Source organism: Saimiri boliviensis, chromosome 9, assembly GCF_048565385.1.
Source record: "Saimiri boliviensis isolate mSaiBol1 chromosome 9, mSaiBol1.pri, whole genome shotgun sequence".
Lineage (NCBI taxonomy): Eukaryota > Metazoa > Chordata > Mammalia > Primates > Cebidae > Saimiri > Saimiri boliviensis.
In genome coordinates, this window is record NC_133457.1 from 64471858 (window position 1) to 64495014 (window position 23157).

Below are 23157 nucleotides of genomic sequence, written 5' to 3' on the forward strand. Positions count from 1 at the left end.
TTACAGGTGCTGGTTCCAAACGTCTCTGGACTCAGGACTCTGGGTCAGAGGCTGGGGCTGGGGAGGAGGAGTTGGATGCCTGGATCCTGGGAAGGAGTTTCTTTGAGGATAGGGTCTCTGGCTAGGGAGGACCGTACCTGACATTGCCACTGTGGCATAGCTGCCCAGGGCCGGGCGGAGTTCCTCGTGGGCTGAAGTGGGGTGGAAAGGGGATAGACGATCGTCCTGACTGGGTCAGCTCTACCACGTTCTTTGCTCTCCTGCCCCTACAGCTCTGCGTTCTTCACAACCTCATTCAATAGTAGTCAGTGTTTGTCAGGTATCCAAACGTTCTGAGCCTCAGTTTCCCCATGATAAACAACATATATCGTTTCTTGAGCACCGAAGGTATGCCAGGCAGTGTGTTTGGGACATTCTATACCATGCTCTTAATCCTTGCAGAAAGTCGACACACCCATTACATGGCTTCAAAGGCTGATGGACAATCTCCATTTTAAAAGCAGGAAACAGAATTAGCAAGTGCTGTGCACAGTTACCACGTGCAGGACTTTATTCAAAAGCCAAGCTGCCTATGTCCCCATCTGTGGAGCAGGGTTCAAGGGCAGACTTTGTGGAGACTGGCACGTGGCTGAGGGATAGGAGGTGCTCCCTTCTTGGAGGTGTGGCAACTGCCAGGTCAGTCCGAGTGCTAAGAAGAACCACACTGAATTTGGGCTGAGACTCTTTCCGGCCCTGCCTTCCTTTGTGAAAATAAAGCCAAGCAAAGAGGAAGATGAAAGAATCCCACCCTAGCCTTCCCGATCTCATTCATCATTCCCAGGGGTTTTGAACTCTAACCCACTGCCCCCATGCCCAGCCCGCAGCGGTCCCCAAGGCTCTGCGGCACAGGTCCACCCCAAAGCGCCCTCGGGGCCTGCAATGAACTGTGCCCCCAGCAAGACAAGCTTTCTTGCCTGCTTTCACATGGTTCAATTTTCCTTTCTTTGGCTCCATTTTTTTCTGCCTCAAGCTTTCTACCTCAAGTTTGAGAATGGGAGGTTGGAAAAAATCCTACAATGTTTTAGCTGTTCTCTGGACTGAGCTATAAACTCAGAAAGCAAGGACTGCAGGCTGTGTGAGGCCCTGAGTGCCAGAGGTGAGGTGAGGGAAATAGCGACAAGCCCGGGGGGTCCTCAGCTGGGCCCGGTGGGTTTCCCTGTCTTGCACTCATAGTTTCTTTCTGAAGACCATGTTTTTCACCCACACAGACCTGAGCCTGAGTGTCCTCACAATGGCTATGACAGCATATATCAAAATTGAAAATTGAAATTATGCTAGCAATTTATTAATTAAAATAGCTTTTATTATAGATTCAATATACACTCATTATAAAAAACTCTAGATGGTACGAAAAATGGAAGAAAAAGGGAAAAAATCCATAAAACTATCTGCAATGCAATTTCCTGGAATCAACCACAGCAAGCTTTCAACTTTTCTCTATCTAAATTTTATATACATGTTTTGTATTTATATTAAGTGCATTTATAGTTATATTAAAATGCAGATACAATTTTAAAAACTCTTTTTTTTTTTTTTTTTGAGACAGAGTTTTGCTCTTGTTACCCAGGCTGGAGTGCAATGGTGCGATCTCGGCTCACCACCAACCTCCGTCTCCTGGGTTCAGGCAATTCTCCTGCCTCAGCCTCCTGAGTAGCTGCGATTACAGGCACATGCCACCATGCCCAGCTAATTTTTTTTTTTTTTTTTTTTGTATTTTTAGTAGAGACGGGGTTTCACCATGTTGACCAGGATGGTCTTGATCTCAACCTCGTGATCCACCCACCTCGGCCTCCCAAAGTGCTGGGATTACAGGCTTGAGCCACTGCGCCCGGCCCTTAAAAACTCTTTATTACTAAATTTTCAAATAAAAAGCAACTTTTCGGCCAGGCGCGGTGGCTCAAGCCTGTAATCCTAGCACTTTGGGAGGCTGAGGCGGGTGGATCACGAGGTCAGGAGATCGAGACCATCCTGGTCAACATGGTGAAACCCCATTTCTACTAAAAATACAGAAAATCAGCTGGGCATGGTGGCGCGTGCCTGTAATCCCAGCTACTCAGGAGGCTGAGGCAGGAGAATTGCCTGAACCCAGGAGGCGGAGGTTGCGGTGAGCCGAGATCGCACCATTGCACTCCAGCCTGGGTAACAAGAGTGAAACTCCATCTCAAAAAAAAAAAAAAAAAAAAGCAACTTTTCAAATAAAAGCAGTGAGACCCTCCTTGTACCCATCACCAGAGTTCAACAATTAGCAACTCATGGTCAATACTTCCTCAGCTTCCCACTTAATTTCTCTCCTAAGATTAATTTAATTTCACCCATAAACACATGTGTGCATCTCTAAAATATAAGGACCCTTTTTAAAAAAACAACCTTTAATACAATTTTTCATCTCAAAAAATGAGCAGCCAGGTGTGGTGGCTCACACCTGTCACCCCAGCCCTTTGGGAGGCTGAGGCGGGCAGATCATGAGGTCAGGAGATTGAGACCATCCTGGCTAACACAGTGAAACCCAATTTCCACTAAAAATACAAAAATTTAGCCAGGCGTGGTGGTGCGTACCTATAGTCCCAGCTACTCAGGAGGCTGAGGCCGGAGAATCACTTGAACCCAGGAGGTGGATGTTGCAGTGAACCGAGATTGTGCCACTGCACTCCAGCCTGAGCGACAGAGCGAGTCTCCATCTCAAAAAAAAAAAAAAAAAAAAAAAAAAAAAAAAAAAAAATTAACAATAGTTCCTCAACAGCATCCAGATGCAATTTTATATTATGCTCTTTTCAGTTGGTGTAAAATCATGAGCTTTTCTCCACGTCTCTAAACTGTAGTTACAAATGCTTCCAATCTTACTCCATCAGGCTGAGTGTATTATAAATAATCCCATCACTCCCTGCCTCCCACTCCTCCATCCCCTTGGACATATTTAGGCTGCAACATCCCCGGGATGACGGCTTCCGTTGCCTCCACATAAGGGAGATGAGCATTACTATCCTGCTGACTGTGCACGGCTCCACCCCACCCCCAGGTACCCAACTAGTCCTGTGCACCTACCTGGCGTGGACTGCCAAGGGAGCCTCTAGATGTGCCAGTCAACCACCCTGTCCTGTGCAGACGCTACCAGACACGAGTATTTCCCTTTTCCTCCCTCTAAGGGCATTTTATTTGCAAAGTTAGCCAATAGTATCTGGTTTCCTGTGAGGGAGACTATCTTTAGATGCCACCACAGCCAAGCTCACAGACTCCAGGGTGGAGGCCAGCTGTCAATGGGAGGGCCTGACTTTACAAACCTGGAAGACTTGGACCTCAGGGAAGACTGCAGAGCTGGAGGGAGAGAGGTGTCACTTACCCCAGCCTGGAGGTGGGGGCAGGGAGCAGACCCTGCAGTCAGCACAGCACAGTCAGCTCTCATCAGTGGGGAGCCTTCAGGAGCTGGGAGAGCTCCTGGGGCCCTCAGCTTCCCTGTCCACAAGTGGGAGCCCATAGTACTCACTAAACTACATTGGGGCACACACAGCTCTTCTTCTCAAAGTGTGGTCCCAGGCACTGGGAGCTTATTAAAGACAGCGCCTCAAGCCCTGCCCTGTATCTACTGAATTAGAATCTGCATTTTAGAGAAACCCTAAGAAAACTGCTATGCAACCCGAGTCTGAGAAGCTGCGGTACTGAAAGCGTCTAGTGAGCATCTTGCACCTGGTGGATACTCGATAAATGTTTTTTCCTCACCTCTCTGCCCCAAGGCATTTCCTGGCTCCCTGTACCCATCAGTCAAGCCTGGATCACTTGCCTGAGGACACAGCTGTCACCCAGGACCTGGCCTCGGCTCCTCTCACAGTCTCTCCCCTGCCCCTCCTGCCCCGCAGTGGGGCGCCTGGTGGGCTCCAGCGTCCAGCTGTGCTCCTGCACCCTGGCCTGGCCAGCGTGGCCCTTTGACTGCAACATGAATCTCAGCCGCCACTGCCCCCACCTTCCCATCACTTCTTACTTGCCCGGCCCCTCCCTGCGGCATGGCAAGGCACGTGCTGTACAGTTCTCGGCCCGCTGTAGGCCTCCAATACCAATACACCTTCATTTGGTGGCCCATGACTCCCTTGAGTCCCCTCTGGCCCATTGCTGCCCACATCCCAGCCCATGCCCGCTGCTCTCCTGGCTCTAGTCGCCGCGGTCTTCTGAGGACAGGGGGTGCTTTGTGTACTCCCCACCTTGCCCCTCCTCGTGCCCCCCAACCCCAGGACAGAGCTGGGGGCTGCAGTGCAGTGCCGAGGGCAAGGCGGGCTGCTCACTGCCGAGGAAGTCCATCGGTTTCCCTTCTTTGTTCCTGGCCTCAGTGTTTGACCACCTTTCCCTGCCTTTGGCCAGAAGTCTGCAGGACTAAAAGCCGCTCCCCATCCACTCTCTGGCACTGGTCCCTCCTCACCCCACGCCACCCCATGGCACAACTCCTGGGGTCCACTCAGCAGGGCCGGCTGCCCCAGCCCCTTCCTTGCCTCTGACTCCCCTCCTCTTCTGAGGGCTCCTTTCTGGGATCTGGCTGAGATTCTCCCTCTCTTCCCATCCCACACTCTTGAGGACAGTCTCATCCACCCACGTCAGTGACACGAGGTCACAGCTCTACCTCCAGTGGGGCCTGGATAACTTCCCAACCCCACCCAACCTTCTTCGTTTTCTGTCTTTCCGCTCACCATTTACCCCACTGGCCGTTCTGCACCCAGAAGCCAGAGAGCTCTTCCTGAAACCCAAGTCCGCCAACTGAAGAGCCTGCAGGGGGGCCGCCCCTCTCACTTCCTACTGCGCTCGCTTCCACTTCCCCACACTGTGGTGGGCTCTCTTCCCTTCCCAAGTCACCTGGCTGTCCTGTGCGGGATGCCATTCTCCCCTCTTTTAAAGCTAACGAAGAAGCCTTTATGCTCCACAGCTGCTGGCAGCAGGTAGGACTTCCTGCCGGGCAGGCGTGAGCACCAGCGCCCAGCGCCATTGCCCTGTCCCCCAAGCCCCAGAGTGATGCCATGGCTCAGGCAGATACCTGTGCATGTGTGAGGGGTGGGGAGGTTAGAGGAGGGAAACGCTGAGCTTGGGGAATGGACCGTTTTATAGCAAGCAGTAAGCATGTGTGTTATTTGGCCCTGAGTGAGATGTCAGCTGAGCCCTCAAGGTTGCTCACTGCAAGCTCAACCCTGCGGAATGGACCACGTAAAGAGCGTGAGTGCCTTGCGTTCTTGACACCCTCACGGAGATGGAGAGAGCCTCGGCAGCCTTCCCCCTCCCTCCACGCCTCCTTGGGCCTCTGTAAAGCAGTCTCCGGCTCTGTGCTGGGAACGCTCTCCTCCCTGAACTCTTGTTCACCCCTCCCCAGTACTCTCACCCTGTACACCCTCATTTCTGAGGCCCCCGACTTCATCTCTCTTTCTGCCCAGCCCCTTTGGCTTAACTCTCTGTTGGAGCTGACCCTTGCTCACAAGTTCTTGGCCATTCTCCATTTCTCTTCCAGTTGAGACATTACATGCAGAGAACAGTCTGGTCTCTGCTGAACCGAGAAATGAGAGTGTGGTGGGCTAGCTCAGAGGAAGGAGGCCAGGCAGAGAGGCTGTGAAGATGGAGGGACACCCTGGACAGTGAGGGGCTCACACCACGCAGGTGAAGACCGGAGACTTGGTGTGAATAAAGCTTTGTGGGAGTGTGGGGTGGAGAGGCAGATAAGGGAAGTAAGAGCGTGATCCATCTCAATTGTCAAGCCAAGGGGCGTCCACACTCTTCTGTGGGCTCTGGAGACTTTGGGAATATGAGCAACCGTGCAGCACTGGGTCTGCCTGAGGCATTGTTTTAAGTCCTCTATGTACATGAACTCATATAGTGTCCCCAGTGATCACATGAGGCAGGTGCTAATTTTTTTTTTTTTTTTTTCAGACAGGGTCCGGCTCCGTTGCCCAGGCTGGAGTGCAGCCACATGATCACAGCTCACTGCAGCCTTGACCTCCCGGGCTCGAATGGTCCTCTCACTGCAGCCTCCCAAGTAACCGGAACTAAAGGCCACCACACCCAGCTAATTTTTGTATTTTTTTGTAGAGACAGAGTTTCACCATGTTGCCCAGGCTAGTCTTGAACTCCTGAACTTGAGCGATCCTTCTGCTGCAGCCTCCCAAAGTGCTGGGATTACAGGCGTGAGCCACTGTGTCTGGCCTCAGGTACTACTGTGACCCTCATCTTAGGTGTGAGGGGTCTGAAACAAGGAGAAGAAGTTACGTAACTTGCACAAGACCACACAGCTCATGTGTGGAGGGCCAAGATTTGCACTTAGCTTTGAGGTTTTACAGTCTATGCTGTGCATTCCCAGTGGAGGCGGTGCTACTTCCAAGGCTGTGAAAATTGGTTCTGAGGGTTCTTGTGCTTTATGTATAAAACGCAGATACACATACAGTAGCTAAAGCAATAGCATATCTATGTAATAAAAGTCCATGGTAGAGGGAGGCAATGAAGAATGTAATATGTGTGGGGCATGGTGGTTCATGCCTGTAATCCCAGCACTTTGGGAGGCTGAGGCAAGTGGATCACAAGATCAAAAGTTCAAGACCAGCCTGGCCAACATGGTGAAACCCCATCTCTACTTAAAAAAAAAACAAAAACAAAAACAAAAATTAGCTGGGCATGGTGGCATGCACCTGTAATTCCAGCTATTCAGGAGGCTGAGGCAGGAGAATTGCTTGAATCCAGGATGCAGAGACTGCAGTGAGCCAAGATCGTGCCACTGCACTCCAGCCTGAGCGACAGAGCAAGACTCTGTTCTCCCCCGCAAAAAAACGATGTAAGGTGGTTAATGGGTACAAAAAATAGAATAAAAAAGACCCAGCATTAGCAAGCACAACAGGGTGACTATAGTAAAAAAGATTAATTTACGGCTGGGCACGGTGGCTCAAGCCTGTAATCCCAGCACTTTGGGAGGCCGAGGCGGGTGGATCACGAGGTCAGGAGATCGAGACCATCCTAGTCAACATGGTGAAACCCCGTCTCTACTAAAAATACAAAAATTAGCTGGGCATGGTGGCGCGTGCCTGTAGTCCCAGCTACTCAGGAGGCTGAGGCCGGAGAATTGCCTGAACCCAGGAGGTGGAGGTTGCAGTGAGCCGAGATCGCGCCATTGCGCTCCAGCCTGAGTAACAAGAGCGAAACTCCGTCTCAAAAAAAAAAAAAAAAAAAAAAAGATTAATTTACATTTGAAAAGAACTAAAAGAGTATAATTGGATTGCTTATAACACAAAAGACAAATGCTTGAGGTGATGCATACCCCATTTCCCCCGATGTGATTATTACTCGTTACATATCTGTATCAAAGCATTTCATTTAACCAACAAATATATACCTGCTCTCTACCCCCACGCCACACACAAAAGAACATAATATCTAAAAGGACTTGTTGGGGAGTGACAATGAAAAAAAAAAAGTTGAGAAACCTTTGTCTAAGATTTTTTTTTTTTTGAGACAGGGTTTCACTCCCATCACCCAAACAGTGCAGAGGTGCGATCCTGGCTCACTGCAACCTCCACCTCCCAGGTTCAAGAGATTCTCACGCCTCAGCCTCCCGAGTAGCTGGGATTACAAACACCTGCCACCACGCCCGGCTAATTTTTGTATGTGTAGTGGAGATGGGATTTCACCGTGTTGGCCAGACTGGTCGCGGACTCCTGACCTCAAGTGATCTGTCTGCCTCGGCCTCCCAAAGTGCTGGGATTATAGGCATGAGCCACCACTCCCAGCCAAGAAACCCTTGTCTAAGGTCTTAATCAGACCATTCTACTACCTCCCATTTTAAAGCCTGGGGGTTAAAGGGTAACATGACAAAAGCAGTCTCTTCAGAAAAATAAATCAACGGGTGGGTGTGGGGGGAACTGCAGGATAAAAGGGAAGGAAAGGACATATATCAAGTGCTTCTCTGCACCAGGCCCTGCATGAGGCACATTGTCCATGATATCTCTTTTTGACTTTCACCTTCAAGTTAGGGATTATTTTTTCAGATGATGAAATGAGGAGAAAAGAGCAATGAATCCTAGGCCACATAACTGAAAAAGGGTCAAGTCAGGATTTGAACTTCCTGCCCAAACGCAGGTGGGGAACAGCGAGAGGGCAGCCGAAGCAGTGGGTGGCGGAAGACAGAGAAGGGACCTCGCTAAAGGAAAATGCATAGAATTGTAAAGAACCAGACATGTTGAGGGTCAAGTGAGAATCCAAAGGCTGTGTTGCCATTGACAAGTCAAAAGCCACATGCTAGGAGATTTCAGAAACAGAAAAAGTCTCTCTTTCCTCTTCTCCCCTAAGAGGACAAAAGATCTTCTCCTTCTAAGAGGAGAAAAGATCAGACTTAGAAAATTGGAGGCCAATAGACAATTGGAGGTGGCTCATGCCTGTAATCCCAGCACCTTGGGATGCCAAGGTGGGAAGACCACTTGAGTCCAGGAGTTGGAGACCAGCCTGGGCAACAAAGGGAGACCTCATCACTACAGAAAATTTAAAAAAAAAAAAAAAAGCTGGGCGTGGTTGCACCGACCTGTAGTCCCAGCTACGGGAGGCTGAGATGGGAGGGGCTTGAGCCCAGTATTCCAGGGTGCAGTGAGCAGTGATCCTGCCACTGTACTCCAGCCCAAACGAAAGAATGACTCCAACTCTTAAAAGTAAAGAAAAGAACAATGGAAGGCTGGAGAGGAGTAAGTCTAGACAAGTCAGTGCCATTTACTACCTCATTCTGTCCTAACGTTTACATTTAACATCATCTGCTGCAATTTCTCAGGTTTGTCTCATGGATTCTGCTCGACAGGGATTAAAGCACTTCCCCTTTGGAACCATAGCAAACAGGATCTGGCAAGGAACTCCTGGAGTACTTAGGATAATTTTTTTTTACGGCATCATTAAACTTGTGCTTTGCAATACTTAAAAATATCTGTCTGCAGACAGTATACGTCATTTTTTAAATTAAAAAATAAAAAAATCTGCTTTCTCACCAAATAATGGCATGTGTTGCTACTGAAGTGGAACTTACCAATGGAAGAATAATGGAAGATGAATAAATGAACTAACAATCTTGAATTTTAAAATATGCCTGTTTTAGCCCTTTGAAATACACAGGTAATTCAGATTAATTGCTAATCATGTCTTTATATTGTTTGCTGATGTTCTGGAGGATCTACTTTTAAAAATAGAGAAAATAGGCTGGGCGTGGTGGGTCATGCCTGTAATTCCAGCACTTTGGGAGGCCGAGGCGGGTGGATTGCCTGAGCTCAGGAGTTCAAGACCAGCCTGGGGAACATGATGAAACCCCGTCTCTACTAACAGTACAAAAAATTAGCCAGGTGTGGTGGTGGGTGCCTGTGACCCCAGCTACTTGGGAAGCCGAGACAGGAGAATTGCTTGAACCCAGGAGGCGGACGTTGCAGTTAGCCAAGATCACACCATTGCATTCCAGCCTGGGCTACAGAGTGAGACTCTGTCTCAAATAAATAAATAAAGAAATTTCTAAAAAGAAGGAAAATAATAGTTGTCTCTCACAAATGTCTTTAAAACAGCCTTTTCTGTCCTGACTATACAGATATATAATGTTCAATACCTAGGAAAATAAAATATCAGAACTCCTGAGTCTATATCATTGGCCAGATACTGAAAAATAAGCTGTTTTTCAGCTGGCCAGGGTATAAGTGCTCCTATAAGATGACCTTACACGTGGCATCGTGTGATTATAGAAGTGACAGGTAGATTTCCTAAGCTACTGTTTTCAGAATTTTACTTATTTTGAAGCAGGAACGGAGGGAACAAACCTCTCGAACACCGAACTGAGGAAGGAAGTGGCTTTTTATTCAGCCAAGAGCTACGGGGGGATGCAGGCTCATTCACCGAGCTCTCTGAGCTGCAGCTTCCTCCCGTTTTACAGGCTTACAATGCTAACGGGAAACTGAGGCAGAACTATGTCACTGTCCATTTGCTGGATGTCCAACCTTACAATCTTTTGGCTTCAATTATTTGCTAATTCATATGCAGCGTGAGCAGGAACCAGAAGGGGAGGGGACTTACAGAGACAAGACAGAAGCAACAAGCTGTTTGTTGGCAGAGGTGTTTCCAGGAGGGAGCCTGATCCGTGGAGACGTGGGGGCGTGGCAGAGACAGCGTTCATTTACGGCTCTTTCAAGGTTAACAGATAGCAGAGATGCTGGTAACTAAAGAAGGAGTCGTTTTCCCAGCTCTTTGGTATATTATTTCATTTTTTTTCCCTTCTTCACCCTCCTTCCCATCTGGAAGGGGGAAGGGAGGAGGTGAAATTGAAGGAGGCGAGGGGGGGTCTCCCCTCTCGATTTCAAAGGGTAACTCCAACGACAAAAGCCCAGGGACTTAATAGTGTTGTACAGAGTGAGGAACATGTCCAGAGGCAGGCTGGCACTCGCTGACACAAATGCAGCAGGTTCACTGACACGAAGAGACTAACAACAGGTGATCTTACGGGAATTTGGGGGCTGCAACAAATGCTGTTTAATATAAGACGATAATTGGACCACAAATGAAGCTGGCAGGTGGGATTCTGGGTCCCAGTGTAAGCCAAATTAGCTTCTGATAAACTCCCTCGGTTGGACAAACTTGAACCAAGAATTTTAGACGTCTCAGGCATGCTTTTTCATCCCTTGGAGGATTAAGTAATCCTTCACTTGAACTGAAACTTGTTTCAAAAGTACATTACAAGATGTGAAGACAGCAAAGGCTGTGAAAGAAGCACTTGGCCATCTACTTTCTTAGCGTTCAGAATATCCGAAATAAGCAGATACTTGGCTGCTATTGTCAATGAAAACTTGAACAGTATGAAACTGTAGCTGTGGCTGCAACTGAATGCAGGTGACGCCAGAAGCCCTCCCGTGGGTACTTTTAGAGATCTCTATTCTTTTACAACAACAAAAAAATTGCTGTGCTAAGTAAAACAATTCAGAGCCAGCTCCTAACCTACTTGACTACAACAAAATATCAGTTTGTTTCTGCTCGGTCTAGTTGCCAAAAGACTCTATGTAATTCACAATCATATTTTCATCTGTGTTTGAAGGTAATGAAGACCTGCGTCTGGATGTGGCTGTGGAAGGTATTTATTTGGCTGTTTACTGTGGTGCAGCTGTAATCGGTAGAGCAAGCGACAGACCTCAAGTGGCCGTTTGGCCGGGAGGGAGTGCTTGGGGTCCAGCAAGCAACCCACTCATTCACTCAGTACACTTGGTGATGGAGCCTGCAGTAAAGCTTCTATTGAGAAAGACCACATGTAGACGCTGTGCTCAGTCCGAAGCTTCTGACACTCTACTCAGTCAAGAGACTTCAGATTATTTTAGTGCCTTCAGTGCATTTATTTTTGACAAAGTTGGAACATCCTTGAAGCTGAATTGGGCACAAGGAGGTATATCTTTTAATAATTTGAATGGGTTTAATGGAAGGTTCATTTATTCTCCTTTCAAAAGTGTTTTAGATCAATGATCAAGATTTTATAAATACAATGTCAACTTCATTTTACCCGCACACAAAAGAGGCTGAGAGGGATACTTCCTTGAAGCCAGTACCTAGTGTATATTGTAAGTGTATGTCTGGGTTCCAGGAAGAAGCTAATGTTTGTTGAAATCACACATTCCCATCATGGCTATAATTCCTGGGTTGTGACATTTCACCAAAGGAAGCAAGTCAGGATGTGAATTAAGCAACGGTTGTCATATTCAAAAGCTCACGTATGTGTGTGTGAGAGAGAGATGATTTAATGGCTTGTTTTTTTTTTTTTTTTAAGTAAGTGAAATCCATCTGTGATTCCTATGTGAAAATGTGTCTGTCATTCTCTGGGAACCTAGCTTGGGTTGAATTATTTTTAAGCCTCAATATGTTGAGGCAGAAGTCCTAAAATGCTCATTGCAGACTAAAACAGAAGTGCCCCTTTATTCCCCAGTGAGCCATCACTTGCCCCATTAACTGTTTAATACTTACTGGTCATTGCTACTATTGTGTGTCACTCTTGTACACAAGCCTTGCGTCACCCGACTGCTGCTCGCTCACTCACGTGCCAGGTATTTAGAAAGCACACGTTACCTGCCTACCTCCTGCTCAGGGCTGCTTGTTGAGGATACAAAGATTAATAGGGCAGGGTGTCTGCCCTTTCCCTTGATGGTCTTCATTTGGCCTCCACTCTTCCAGGTAGCTCAGGAAACTTAAGGTAACCTACAGTCATCAGAAAGATACAGGAGTGAGCTGCCCTGCTTCTGTCCCCTGAGCCCTGTCTCCCCCTCCTGGTGTCTTTGGTTCTCTTCAGAAACAGCTAGTAGAGCAGCCAATCAGCAGACATGGCCCCACTTGGTGGGCAGCCCTTTGGCTTCAGAGCACCCCTCTGATTCACGGGTTTTGCTCACAGCACTTGGCTTTGCTGACAAAGATGTCTGTGGTCGCTGCATTTCTCTAGAGGGAGTGGTGTGTGCAGGCGGGTCTGCAAGGCTTTGGGTTACAGTTTTGTGATGAGACAGCCGGCCCACAATTACCTGCAGTCCCACTCTCATGGTTCAAATCCTGACCCTGCTACTCTCAAGCTGTGTGGCTTAGGGTAAGTTATTTCTCTAAGCCTGTGTTTCCTTATTGTTAATATGAGGGTAAACTTATGGGGCAAAGTTGGCATGAGGATTAATGCTGACATGTATAAAGTACTGTGCATGGAGCTCCAAGTAAGGTATTAAGGGTAATAGAAATCTGTTACGGAGATACGCAGAAGGATCAATCCCTTCCAAAGAGTCTTGGTGAATGCATTCATCTGGGCTGGACGTGCCAGGAGAGGGATCAAGTTGTACAAAGGGTCAAGAGGGTAAAGGAGCCTCCCTCATTAGGGGGGCCTCTCAGAGAAGCCCCCTTCTAGGATCTCTGGGGCTTTGCTGAAGCGCAGCTGTCCCCCCAGAACTCACTGCACTGCCTCTGGTCGTGGTTCCCTCTTACTCCACGTGCTTGGCAAGAATTTCTGAGTGACAGCTCCCTTTACTTGAACCTGTCCCTCTCCTCTCCTGAATGGCCTTTTTACTGTCCTTAGATAAAAATTAAAATCCAAGTGTATGGACTGAATTGTATCTCCCCAGCTCCCATTCATATTTTGAAGCCTTAACCCACAATATGACTGTATGTGGAGATGAGGCCTCTAAGGAGGTCGTTAAGATTACATGAGGTTAGAAGAGTGGGACCCTAATTCGATAGGACCGGTGTCCTCATCAGAAAAGAGACAGCAGGGATGTGCGTGCATCAGGAAAGGACGCCGTGAGAGGCGGCGTCTGCAGGCCAAGTGCGAGGCCTCAGGAGAAATCAAGCCAGCTGACACCTTCATCCTAGACGCCCAGCTTCCAGCCTGTGAGAAACACAATTCTATTTTTTAAGCCAGCCAGTCTGTGGTATTTTGTTATGGAAGCCCAAGCAGACTGACCCCCAACTTTCATGTCAATTAATCAGGGTGAAATTCTTTCTCATAGTGTGTGGGCTGAAACCATGAGGAACATCTAGATTTAAAAGTTAGGTTTGTTTAGCTTACTGCAGCAAGAGAAGACACGCACCAGAGGAGCCAGGGAGGTGTCCTTCGGGGGAATGGGGCTTGTACTGGACATGGTCTAAGGGAGGATTCGGGAAGCGGAGGCAGTGCTGCATCAGGTGCTGTCAAAAAGCACGGGCAGTTGAGTGACTAGGAGTCTTAGTGGATTTTATCTGGGAGGACTGAAGTGGGCTAGAGTCATCAAAGCGAAAGAAACAGCAGTCCCTCGTGCTGATCAGGGTGGGGATGTTTAGCTGTGTGGTTGTGGAGGGGTCTTGTTTCAGCCTTTTCCAAACATGGTCTTGGCGTGTGGGAACATCACAGTCTGGCAGCTGACAGGCAAGTTTTCATTTTCTTCTTTCATATTAGGGAGCCCATGTAGTACAATCTGCCAAATGTGAATGTAAAAGGAAAATAAAATCTTAGGACCTTAATTCACTGTGACAAAGGGAGAGATTAAGCTGGAAGCTGAGTACGCAAGAAACTGCCTTCCTTTTGCTCCTAAGCAGACAGCCACAGAGAAACGGTCAGATAGATGGCCAGGTGTCTCCACAGGTAGCTACCTTATGCTTACTTTATTTTAGGTAAACATTTACTGAGCACTGGATAAATACATAATTGACTTTTTTTTTTTGCTCTTACCACCCAGGCTGGAGGGAGGGCAGTGGTGTGATGTTGGCTCACTGCAGCCTCCACCTCCTGGGTTCAAGCGATGCCCCTGTTTCAGCCTCCCAAGCAACTGGGATTACAGGCGCCCGCCACCACATCCAGTTAATTTTTGTATTTTCGGTAGAGATGTGGTTTCACCATGTTGGCCAGGCTGGTCTCAAGCTCCTGACCTCAAGTGATCCACCCACGATGGCCTCCCAAAGTGCTGGAATTACAGGTTTGAGCCACTGCGCCCGGCCCATAATTGACTATTTTGAAACTCCCCCTTTTTCACTTGCAACATGTGGATTCAGTCATGTGACCATACATGTGACCATACACCCCCTCTTTCCCCTCCCGCCCACTTGTCCTCTTCAAATATTGAAGCCCTCAAAATCCTCTTGGAAAAAAGCACAGATCACACGTTGTTCTTGGGATTTTATGTTCCTTTTGTTGGGGGCACATCCCTAAGCTGGGCAAAATAATTCTCTAAACTGATTGAAACCTGTCTCCGAATACTTTTTGGTTTACAAGGACAATGAAAAGAACAGTTAGGAAATGCATGTGCAGCGCACGCCATGGTTTACAAAGCACTCCCACAGGCACCGGAAGGGATTATTTTCAACTCTTCCTTCCAGGTGAGGAAACTGAGGCCCAGGGAAGTTAGAGAAGCAAGTCCAAGTGACTCAGCTGGTAGGTTGGTGGGAGGACCACCCCAGGTCAGCAACTTACCTACATGCAGTGTTTGGAAACCAAGGCCGTTTCTCTAAGGGCCACTGAACCTCGAGCAGATGCCTTCAGGGTCTGCAGACGTCCTTTCCAAAGGGCCTTCTCCTGGGCCTAGGACAGCAGCAGGGGTGTGGGAGGGAGGGCTGAAGGAACGGGCCCATGGAATAGTTCAGGCGAGTGGAAAGCTTGGGGCGCTCCCTTGTGGTAATCACATGAACTGCTGCTCCAGGTTGGGACCGAGACAGGTGCGGGCGTCAAGGTCGCCCCGCAAGGCAGCAAGAGCAAGCGCCAGGGATTCGGCACCCATCTGGGGTCAGGCCCCGTGCACGCGATGGTCAGGGACTCCTTTGACCCTCAGCCCGCTGACCTGAGAGCTGGGTATTCTCAGCCTGTGTGAGAGAGGAGGAAACGGAGAAGAAGGCAGAGTTTATCCATGGAAAGAGTGCTGGAGCTAGGCGGATAGACGCCGTCCAGCGGCAGAGCCGCTGCTGTCAGGCGGAAGCCCCTTCCCATTTCTTAGTTCCTCGTGACTTGCTAAAGTCAGACCCTCAACTAGACTGTAGCACTGAGGAGCTGCTTCTGACTTTATAAAGGGTCTCCCGGTTTTTGTTTTGTTGTTTGAGACAGAGTCTCGCTCTGTCACCCAGGCTGGAGTGCAGTGGTGCGGTCTCGGCTCACTGCAACTTCTGCCTCCCGGGTTCAAGCGATTCTCCTGCCTCAGCCTCCCCAGTAGCTGGGATTACAGGCACATGTCGGGCTATTTTTTTTGTATTTCTAGTAGAGACAGGGTTTCACTATGTTGGTCAGGCTGCTCTTGAACTCTTGACCTCAGATGATTCACCCGCCGCGGCCTCCCAAAGTGCTGGGATTACAGGCGTGAGCCACCACGCCCGGCCATGGGCCTCCTGGTTTTACAAGGTTGTTTTCATACTCGTCATCTCTAATAAACCACACAGAATCCTGTAAAGCACGTTTTTTTAAGGGATGATTGTCTCCACTTGAAAACCAAGACAACAGAGGTACAGAGATAATAACAGGTAAAACATAGTAATAGACACCGTTTATTAAATGTTTGCCATGTGCCAGTGCTTTCTGCTTGCTATGTTGTTGAATCCTCCAACAACGTTAGTGCTATCCTCACTTTACAGACGAGGATAAGGAGGCTCAAAAAAGTTGAGTGTCTTTCCCAAATTACCCAGCTCAGGACCGGGAGCCGCAGTCTGACTCTGTAAGCTGAACTCTTGCTTACCACACTGTGCGGACAAGTGTGACTCATTCTAGGCACCAGTCTGGTAAAGGATGGGCACAAACTGGCATCTGTCTGCTTTGACACTGTAGACAGTGTTCTTCCCACCACATCACACAGGTTCAGATGTCCTCTTTCAGTATCTGGAGGGAATGTCATACTTAGAAACAAAACAAAACAAAAGACCAGTTACAGTCAGTTCTTTGAGGGAAAAATGTTGGAAAGACTAACGGGGGAGACTCAGGGCACCGGGAGGGGCGTGCTCTTGTGCCACTATGAGCGAGAACAAAGGTCTGGGTCAAGCTCCAGGCCAAGCCTCTGACCTCACCCGGCTGCAATTCACATCAAGCTGCTGCGTGTGCCAGCTGCTTCCTTGAATGTTGTCCTAAAGCACCTCTGGCAGGTGACTGAAGCCTGTGCCAGTGAACCAATCTTTCCGAAGCAGTGGTTGCAATATTATGGTAGTCACTGGCTACTGACCCCTTGAGATATGGCTAGTCTCAGTCAAAATGTGAGACAAATGTAAAATATTTGCCAATTCTTTTTTTTTTTTTTTTTTTTTTTTGAGACGGAGTTTCGCTCTTGTTACCCAGGCTGGAGTGTAATGGCGCGATCTCGGCTCACCACAACCTCTGCCTCCTGGGTTCAGGCAATTCTCCTGCCTCAGCCTCCTGAGTAGCTGGGATTACAGGCACGTGCCACCATGCCCAGCTAATTTTTTGTATTTTTAGTAGAGACGGGGTTTCACCATGTTGACCAAGATGGTCTCGATCTCTTGACCTCGTAATCCACCCGCCTTGGCCTCCCAAAGTGCTGGGATTACAGACTTGAGCCACCACACCCGGCCTATTTGCTGATTCTTAATGACTCAGTATTTAAAAAGAAATGTAAAATGTCCCATTAATTTTTATGTTAATGATGCGATTATACTAGATAATATGCCTTCCATTTAATAAAATACTTTATTAATGTTAACTTTACCTATTTCTTTTTACTTTTTAAAATTTATTTATTTATTTATTTATTTTTGAGACAGAGTCTCGCTGTGTTGCCCAGGCTGGAGTGCAGTGGCACACTCTCGGCTCACTGCAACCTCTGCCTCCCGGGTTCAAGCGATTCTCTTGCCTCAGCCCCCTGAGTAGCTGGGATTACAGGCACCCGCCACCATGCCCAGCTAATTTTTATATTTTTAGTAGAAATGGGGTTTCACCATGTTAGGCTGGTCTCCAACTCCTGACCTCATGATCTACCTGCCTTTGGTCTCCCAAAGTGCTGGGATTACAGGCATGAGCCACCACACCTGGCCTCCCTTTACTTTTTAAATCACTACTAGGAAATTTTAAATTACCTACATGGGCCCGGCATGTGTAGCCACTATGAACTCATTTCAGTTTTCAAACTCCCAAAGCTTCCTCCAGCCTTGGCCCCTTCCCCTCCATCCTCACTACTTAGGTAGCTCCTTAGGTGGCAAGTCTGTTCTGCAGAGACCTCCTGGGACCCTCTAAGCTATATTAGGTCCCCCACTCTGTCAGTCTCTCAGTCTATTATTTCTTCTTTGTGAAACTGACCATACTTCATCACCACCCTTTTGTGTGTGGCTGTGTGTTCAATGTTTGTCTTCTCTACTAAACTGGAGCATCATGAGGGTAGGAATGGTGTCTGTGTAGCTGCGTCCTGGTGTTCACACAGTCGTTCTCACAAGGATTTGTCCAGGACTCCTTGCAGAATTAGGAGAGAAGCTGCCACTGGCTATCATCCAATCTGAGCCAGGCGCTCTGCATGCCTTATCACTTCCCGAGGCAACCTTCAGGGCAGCACTGCCGCACTTCTGCTGTGGAGCAGCCCAGCGGCTTGGGAAGGGAAGCCACGTGCCCAGAGTCTCCTTGCGGGGGAGTGCCCGGGTGGGACTGGAAGCCAGCCCTGGCTGCTTCCCACCCTGTGTGCCTCCCTCCTTGCCAAGGGTACCCCCGTTTTCAGGTCCCATCTCAGAGAGGCGGCACTCATCCTGGCCAGCCTTGACTCTGCTCTGTTCTTTGGGAGATCCCAGCTCAGAAGACTATAGGCCAGGTGGGTGATGGGTGGAGACGCTGAGTGCATGGGCGGGGAGCACTGAACCCCAAGCTTGGAGTTGGTTCCAGCCAGATAGGAGCAAAGGAGCTGGCAGCAGGTCCGTGCGGCCTCGCTCCTCCCAAGTGCAGCCCTAGGGGCCCCACACAGTGTGCTGAGGTGCCTGCCCTCACCTTCCACTTCCTCAGGGGAACCAGTCCGCGAGAAGAGTATGGGATGCGTGAATGACTGGGCTGGCAGAAAGCAACCTTGACGGGCTGGAATGTGAGCAAAAATGGCTCCTCGATGGCAGAAGAGCAAGGACCTGGCTTGAAAGGGCTTCTTTGAGAGGAGACTGAAAGGGATGTTCTGAGACCTACTGACAAGGAGAGCCAACCACTTCACGAGGGCCCCCGTCTTCCTCTCAGTGGGAGCCTACACAGGCCCACTCCGAATCCACACGCATCTTAGAACCCGCTGAGCAGGCCCTGCAGTCCTGCCTTCCTAGTCCCCTCCCTGGCACAGAAACACTCGAGGAGACAGTCATGTGGACTCCAGTCGGCCAAAACAGCAAAGAACCGCAGCGATCTGCCAGATACCGAGGGAGGCAGAGACCCTCCCAGAGGAGGGGACACAGGCGCAGAGAGGCTAGAGGCCCCGGCCAGGAGAAGCATGGAGCCCCGAGCTCCACAAGACAGGCTTCCCAGTGTCCTGGGTAATGTCTTGGGACCTGCTCGTGTTCTGGGCAAGGGGTAAGGCAGCCAGACGGGGGAACAACACCTGACCCTGTGCTGTCTGGAGTTATCACTGGAGGCCCAGAGGGAAAAACTGCATGAACCGTCTTGAGAGTTTCTTGAATTCAGCTTTGCACATAAAACTCCTGTTCCAGAGCTAGGCTTTGGAGATCCCACACAGTGAGTGACCAGGCAACAAAGGCATGTCCACTCAGGTGACACCTAGGCTGCAGGGCCAGCCAGAAAGGCCTTTGGAAACCCCCTCTCATGGACAGCCGGCACACAGAGGCTTCATGAAACTCCATTTGCTCAGGGTCATTGATTATGAACAATGGGCAATACTGGGGTTCAATGTATGACTTCATCTGGAGTTTCACTTTGAGTGAATAGCACACTGTATGTGTTTTCTTTTCATGGTGAATAAGAGCTATGCACGGGTTGACTGGGAGGCGGAACTGACAGCTATTTTAAAAACTGCTTTTTAGTTATTCTTTCAACCCTTCTCACGGCTGTATGCAAGGGGCAGGTTCTGGCTGGAGTGCTGAGCCCTGATGTGCCATGCCTCAGTTCCCTGCTCTGCACAATAAGAGGAAGGGGCCATGTTCTTCCCTAGAGCTTCTCCAGCTCTACACCACTGGCCTGTATGCCCTCCTTTTGCCAGATCACCTAGTTCTAGGAAACCTAGGATATTCTCTTGTAGATGCACTGCATGAAGTATTTATTGAGCTAGGCTGAGCGTGGGATGCAGAACTCTGAATTCCAGAGAGTCAGTCTGGAAGCCTCTGAGACCCCAATGCCATAGCCTGGGAGGGATAGAAGACTGGCCTGTGGAAAAGAAAGAGGGAGAGAGAGAGAAAATAAAGGAGAGAAGAAGCAATCTCCAGATAGTAAAGGTGCAAGAGGTCTAGCGTCCCCTTTTCTGGTATAGGACAACTAGGATACTGGATAATTACTCAAAAATACCTTTTAAATAAATGATTGGTTTGGAAGAAAGGTAAGAAGAATCTTCAGAGGACAGAATGGAAAGCAGGTGGGAGAAGGGAAGGCTGGAGCCTGCATTCGCCCTGGGCCCTCTGTGGCCGCTCTGGCCGGGAGCCTGCTCTTCACGGGTCATGTGCCTGCAACGTGGAAGACAGATACGTTTTGGGCTAGGAAAGGTGAGATTCTATCTGAAGCCCACACAAAACCATTATCTCCAAAGGGCATCTCCTTTTATGGGTGAAGTAAGAGCTCCACCCCTCTCTCACTCCCACACAGAGGGGAAATTATGTGATGATGCCTGTATTGGGTTTTTCTACTCCAGTGAGTAGAAAAAAAGAAAAGTCCTCTCCAGAACTTTCAGCCACAAACCTGTGTTCATGAGTATTGGGGCTGAATTTTACACTGCCTGTGTGGCCAAAAAGCCAAACACAGAGGTCCCAGGTTGGAAGGACCCCAGAACACTGGCTGAAGTAAAGGCGAGTCCCCTCGGGAGAATGCACTTTCCAGCTGGGCCTCAAGGAATAGCACCGTTTCCTCCGGGGCTTGCTTAGCTCCTTCCCTAGGCAGCAGAGGCTGAGGCAAGGCCTGCATGGTGATGCCATGTTGGAATGTGCAATTCAACGGGAACAAAGTGAAGGAAGAAGGGAAGTGAGGTGGGGAAAGAGGGAAAGCAAACACTGGTGCATTCCTGAGCTGGACATCGCTACAGCGGGAAATGCAGTGATTACGTAGGCTCTCTGCAAAAGGCCCGTGGAATGGCCCAGTGCAGTCACTTACACTTGTAATTCCAGCACTTTGGGACAACACAGTGAGACCCCATTGCTACAACCAGCTGGGACAACATAGTGAGACCCCATTGCTACAAACAATTTAAAAACTAGCCAGGTGTGGTGGTACACACCTGCAGCGCCACTTACTCAGGAGGCTGAGGTGGGAGGATCACTTGAGCCCAGGAGTTTGCGGCTCCAGTTAGCCATGATCATACCGCTGTACTCCAGCCTGGGTGACACAGTGAGGCCCTGTCTAAGAACCTCAAAAAGCCCATGGCATCACTGCTTCTTGGAACTGTTGGCTGTGGAAACACAGGACAACAATTTATTCCTCAGCCCTTTCTCTTCTCTTAGGTCTCTTTGGTCAACATTTTCTTTATGGAGCATTAACTTCCCTGAACTTTTGCGTTGTGTTACCTGGGCTCTCTAGTTAGCCACTAGGAAAATCAGAGCCTCCACGGGTGCAGGCAAATCAGGCCTAGAAACCAGAGCTATTGTGTCTCCCAGAGCTGTGGGAACAATGGAGGCTGTGCCAAAGCCTAGCCATCACCCCTGGGGAAATGAGACAAGGGAGGTGGAGGCCTAGACCTGACAATCCTGGAGACCGCATGAGCTACCTGGGAATGCCGTGTCTGCAAGCAAAGCAAGCAGCCAAGGTTCAGAAGGCGAGCAGGGCTGGGCGGTCCTGGGGAGGCACTATACCTATGCCTAGTATGGATGTTGGCAAAACAGATAACACACTCGGGAAAATTCAGGGATGGTTTCTTTATAAAGAGCTATTTATAAAGACATGGGCAAGTCAAGGAACTGCAAGGACCAGTGCAGTAGCTCAAGCCTCACAGTAGTAACTGTACTACTACTGTGCCACTGGTGGTAACAAAACAATCTGTTGCCACCTTTAGGCTTAAAACGACAAAAGGACACTGCTGGGTGCTGCTGTCAGGACCCAACTGTAAGCCACTGGCATGACCCTGCTGCCCCCAGTAGCAGAGCTGCTATACATTTACAAGTACCTGGGGAACAAACAGGCTACCCTGACTGCATCTGCCACTTGCAGGTGAAACGTGCAGTCTCCAGCTACCTGACTATGGCTGCTGCCACTGAAAGCAACCCTGTCCATCCTAGTAGCAGGGCCACAGCTCAGCCACTGCTGCCCCATTCTGAGCATTTTGCCAGGGATCTGGAATCACCTCATTCAGCACCTGCACACACCACCAGGGGCCTGAGAACCCACTGGCCTGGCCCAGCACCATACCCCTGCAGTGACCAAGCATGTTGTCTGGGGGTCTGGGGATTACCCAGTGCCATCCACCATCATTGGCACCTGAGCATGCACCCTGGGAAGCAGAGAACAGGCCAAACCCAACTTGCTATCATCACCGCAGCTGATACCACCCCATGTGCCACCTGTTGGCCTGAGCACTTTCCTGCACAACCCATCTCAGCCACCACCAACACCAGTGCAAATTGTTTTGGGAGCCTGAGAGTTGTCCTACCACTACACTGCAACGGCCTATACCAGGCGTCCCCAAACTTTTTACACAGGGGGCCAGTTCACTGTCCCTCAGACCGTTGGAGGGCTGCAACATACTGTGCTCCTCTCACTGATCACCAATGAAAGAGGTGCCCCTTCCTGAAGTGCAGCGGGGGGCCGGATAAATGGCCTCAGGGGGCCATAGTTTGGGGATGCCTGGCCTATACTATGCCTGCTGCCAAGGAGCCTGAAGACTTGTCCACCTGCCCAGCCTGCCACTGCAGCTACTGGCACCTAAGAAAGCCACCTGGAGCCCAAGAATCAGCTCACCTGGACCCAATAAAAACAGTGCTGGTATATGACACTCTGGGGCCCAAGAATAGCCACACTCAGCCTGCTACTGCCCCCAGTGGGGCCTGACAGACTGGCCCACCTGTTTTCTCCAACTCCAACAAAACTTCACCACAGCCTCCAATAACAACTGCACCCTAAGCCACTGAGAAAATCACAGACATCACGAATGATGTTTACAGCTGAAGAAATCACGTGACTACACTACTGCACACACTCAGAATCACAGCCAAAGTACCTTACACAACCAGCACAACAGGGACATTTTGAGGAAAAAGTCCTCCCCTATGAAAGGAAATTCAAAAGGTTGGAAAAAGTGACTCCTGCATCACATGCACAGATAACAATGTAAGGACACAAGGAACATGAAAAAGCAAGGAGAAAAGACACCTCCAAAGGAACACAATACTTGGGCAACATATTCCAATGAAAAAGAAATTTATGAAATCACAGAAAACAGTTCAAAATGATAATGTCAAAGAAGCTCAATGAGATGCAAGAGAACACAGATAAACCATACAAAGAAATCAGAAAAACAATTCAGGATGTAAATGAGAAATTTCACCAAAAGATAGATATCATAAAAAAAGAACCAGACGTAAATTCTG

The 23157-nt window shown here is 49.1% G+C and overlaps 1 protein-coding gene across 3 annotated transcripts in view; it reads right to left on the reverse strand.

Moving 5' to 3' along the window:
* Window positions 1-23157, reverse strand: part of CX3CR1 (C-X3-C motif chemokine receptor 1) — a 110798-nt gene that overhangs the window by 10882 nt on the left and 76759 nt on the right. Inside the window, exons 2-3 of one of the 3 annotated variants that reach the window (XM_074406059.1) lie at window positions 16197-16353; window positions 14951-15336 (exon numbers count right to left, since the gene is read on the reverse strand). The gene's annotated coding sequence lies outside the window, so the exon portion shown is untranslated. Of the gene's footprint in view, window positions 1-3081; window positions 3254-14950; window positions 15337-16196; window positions 16873-23157 lie in introns of those variants that run through there. The other 2 variants (XM_074406060.1, XM_003930885.4) reach the window with 2 other exon arrangements.